At 42.7% G+C, this 4,421-nt stretch overlaps 1 pseudogene; it reads right to left on the bottom strand.

The window, feature by feature from the left end:
• Positions 1 to 1,509: 1,509 nt before the first annotated feature.
• On the bottom strand, positions 1,510 to 3,702 carry LOC131968088 (uncharacterized; annotated as a pseudogene).
• Between the last annotated feature and the right edge of the window lie 719 nt (positions 3,703 to 4,421).

The raw sequence follows: 4,421 nt of genomic DNA, 5'->3' as shown, positions 1-4,421 counted from the left end.
ATTTCACTAGAGTGGAATTTGCGGCCTGGAGCGCAGTTTTCAAATTTATTTTTTGACAATTTTTTCTCTCCCTCTACACTCTGAGCGATGATGTCACACACTGTGACATGAACATTCCATGCAATACACACCCATTATAATCTCAGAATTTCTCCAAAAATGATCATGGTCAATGAACAGGGATTGATAAAAAACTATATGACCTATCGAAACGTGGATTAATACATTAATACACAAGACTTGTGTCTACTGTTTAAAGTTTAAATGGAGTCTCTAAGTGAAATTATGCCGCAGAAGTAAATGTTTGAAAGTCTCTAATTATTGTTTATTTTCGTCCATTTTTTTCCGGCCGTCCCATTCACTTAAATGCAAAATTTTGCACAGTTCTTCTCGTATTAATTCTTTTTCGGTAGAGAAAAGTAATAGCACACCGATCCCGATCAAACCGCACATTTTGATATATAATTCGTCCTGCAACTCAGGTTACAGGATGAGTAGCGGGACGAAATTGTGTCCGGAAGAGGAAGAAGAAAATTGCATAGGGGCCAGTGCTCGGTGCGATTGCCCCATGGCCCTAATAAATCTTAGTCAGAATAGTGTGCTTGTCCTCAGCCTTTCCTGAACCTGACAGTTCATCACTCATCAGTTAGGAGCTGTGATCAAGGTCACTTTGCATCCTGAACCATGCTGCCTTGGGTTGAGTTCCGCTGGAATAGGTCCAGGAGATTCAATGCTGAAGTGTCCTGAATCTGTCATGCATGTCAAAATATCCAGAAACATATAATAAGCAACTTCAAACTCCAACAAAGATTAACATGGGTATGTTTTATGGACCTGAATACATAGGTCTCTGAGGACCGCTGTTTACAATATTCCTGTGTGCACCGCTGTTGGCAGTGTCCGAAGCAGAGTTTCAGTCAGTCAGGGATGAGTGTTTATTTACAAAAAACAAAACTATAGCAGTTTCAATATGAAATATAGTGTCTTTGTACGGTATTCAATGAAATCTATGCTAACAAGGATTTGCAAATCATGGAATTTTGTGATTGTTTTTTCACATCCCACTTTTTTTTTAATGTAAAGAGCTTCAGAAAACAAAAAACACTGACAGTCTGACACATCATGTCCAGTAAGATAATAACATCCAAAAAGCAAGATTCACTGCCAGTGGTGTCTGTGACATGAGAAACACAGTAGCAGCACTGACAGGGATACAGTTGTATGGAGCATTGTTTTGGATTGATGATTGTAGCTCGGCTCTCAGCACATTGAGGGAGATGGTCGACTCTGTTTTGTCCGCCACCGTGAAACTTTCAGAGGAGGCCGCAGTAGTACATTACATTACATGTCATTTAGCTGACTCTTTTGTCCAAAGCCACTTAAAATAAGTGCATTCAACCTGAGGGTACTAGACATAGACCACATATGTGTTAAAGAAGAAAAGAAGAGAAAAGAGAAGAGAAAATAGGAAGAGCATTTAAAAATATATATATATTAGATGACCATGATTTAACCGAGGTATTGTTGGAAGAGGTAGGTCTTCAGCTTGTGGCGGAAGATGTACAGGCTATCTGAGGTCCTGATGTCGGTGGGGAGCTCGTTCCACAATTTGGGTGCCAGGACAGAGAAAAGTCTGGAAGTGGTTTTGAGGCAAGTTGCCCCACGCAGGGTGGGGGTTGCCAGCTGTTTGGCTGATGCAGAGTCTTGAAGTGTATCCGCACAGCCACCGGTAACCAGTGAAGGGAGGGGAGGAGAGGTGTTGCGTGTGAAAATTTTGGAAGATTGATGACCAATCGAGCCGCTGCATTCTGGATGAGTTGCAGAGGTCGGATGGCTTTGGCAGGCAGACCTGCCATGAGGAAGTTGCAATAGTCCAGGCGTGAGATGACCAGCACCTGGACAAGGACCTGAGCTGCTTTCTGAGTGAGAAAAGGGTGGGTTCTCCTGATGTTATGCAACAAGAATCTGCGGGATCTGGTGGTGGCAGTGATGTTTGTGGAGAGGGACGGTTGGTTGTTAAGAGTCACGCCAAGGTTTTTAGCAGTTTCTGTGGAGACAACCACTGTGTTCTGGACGGTGATGTGGAGGTCAGTGGTGGGAGAGCCCTTCCCTGGGAGGTAAAGTAGCTCAGTCTTTCCCGGGTTGAGCTTGAGGTGGTGTGAGGACATCCACAGGGAGATGTCGGCCGGACATGCAGAGATACGTGCTGCTGCCTTTCATTTCCCCAGTCTGAAACAGAGGATTACCTGGGTGTCGTCGGCATAGCTATGATAGGAGAAGCCATGCAAATGCATGAGGGAGCCGAGGGAGTTGGTGTATACAGAGAAAAGGAGCGGACCAAGGACAGAGTCTTGAGGGACCCCGGTGGTGAGTGGACAGGGTTCTGATACAGAACCTCTCCAAGTTACACGAAAGATGCGGTCCTTGAGATAGGACTTGAGTAGAGAGAGGGCAGAGCCAGATATTCCAAGGTGGAAAAGGGTGGAGATGAGGATCTGGTGATCGACGGTGTCGAAAGCCGCAGAAAGGTCAAGAAGAACCACCACAGATGAGAGAGAGGTCGCTTTCGCCTTGGGAAGCTGTTCAGTCACAGCGAGAAGGGCAGTCTCTGTTGAGTGGCCGTTTTTAAAACCAGACTGGTGGGGGTCAAGGAGATTGTTCCCATGCAGATAGCAGGATAGTTGATTGAAGATAGCCTGTTCCAGAGTTTTGGAGAGGAACGGCAGGAGAGAGACGGGATTTTTATCATCTAATATTATATTTTATATTTCACCTGCATACTGCTGCTTACTTGTGCAACAATAGTATGCTGAAGTCTATATATTTTGCTATTTTCACTATTTTATATACCGAATTTCCCTCAGGGGATCAATCAAGCAATGTAGTGGTTAGCACTCTCGCCTCACAGCAAGAGGGTCTCCCGCCTCCCGCCTGCGGCTCTTCTGAAAATGGCCACCCTACCGTGCAATCAGAGGTCCAAACACACTGTTGCATATGTCGTTCTTTAGCCGGGAGCAAACATTAGCTAACAGTTAAAGTTGTTTTAATCACACTAAACTATGACTTACGACTTTCAAAATAAGAGTGCAGTGTGTTAACATAATTGACCACATAATTTACAAGACTGTCAAAATAAGATGCCTTACATAAGATGCCTTACATAATATATACAAGAACCCTTATTCTCCTTTAAAATAATTAATAAAATATGCAATGATTAAGATCAGTGTATACAATGGAATAGTGGAATCAGAATCTGCGGGAGGCCACCAAATTTGGGCTTTTATGGAAAAAAAATTCTACGGGAGGGGGGATGCCCCGAGACCCCCCTAACCAGCTATGATTCCACACTGGCTGGCTACTCCATGTCCTAGTGAAAAGCATGTTGACAGCTATTAAACATGACACAGTAGGATAACAAAGATTCTATAATACGGTACTCCCGACTGTGATAAATGTTGAGGTGAGGTGTTTGCTCTCATTTAGCTCTCAAAGTGAAAAAGATTGATATATTTTACTTTACTAGGAGGTGTTTCTTTACCTGCTGGACAGTTTCGACTGAGACTCCAATCTTCATCAGAAGTGTCATTACTAGTCCTTAAATTAAATTGATTATGGACGTGAACTTAAAATCATTGTCTTATTTTATGGCCTTAGTGATTCTGTACTCACCTTCAACATCTCATCCTGGTTCAACTTCATATCTGTTGAAAATCAATCAACGTTTTCCTGGATCATTAACCGAGGAAGCAAAATACCTGGCCAGACTCAAACTCCATTATCGGTACTTCACATCCGGGCAGTTAACAGGAAAGTAAATCACATTATAAAAGATCCCACTCACTCCCTGCACAAATCTTCACAGCTACTTCCATCAGTCGCCTTTACAAAGTTCCCCTAGCCAAGAAAAAGCACTTGGTAAATGGTAAATGGACTGCACTTACATAGCACTTTTATCCAAAGCTATTTACACTACAGACTGTGCTCATTCACACTCACATTCATACTGGTGGCAAAGGCTATCCTACAACGAACGCAGCATCGGGAGCAATTTGGGGTTCAGGGATCAAACCACTGACCTTCTGATCAATGGGCGACCGCTGTACCAACTGGGCCACACTTATAAAAACGTGTTCATTCCCACTGCCATAACCATCTTAAATAAAAAGGTAATTATCCCCACACAAACACATAGACACTTGGTTGCTTTGCACATATGGTACATTGTAATTTTTATCCTGCATAAATTAAACTTCGTTATGTATTTTATTCTCTTTTTTTATGGAAACATGTATGTCTTTTGTCTGGGTTTGCTTTTTGCACTGTATGTTTTTAACCATTTTCTGTCATGACAGACAATAACGTTTTTCTGATTCGGATTCTGATTTGACCTCTCTGGTTGATGGTAGGAGAGGCTAATA

This window comes from Centropristis striata, chromosome 3 (assembly GCF_030273125.1).
Source record: "Centropristis striata isolate RG_2023a ecotype Rhode Island chromosome 3, C.striata_1.0, whole genome shotgun sequence".
Lineage (NCBI taxonomy): Eukaryota > Metazoa > Chordata > Actinopteri > Perciformes > Serranidae > Centropristis > Centropristis striata.
The sequence above is the reverse complement of the archived record's forward strand: the minus strand, read 5'-3'. Positions and strand labels throughout refer to the sequence as shown.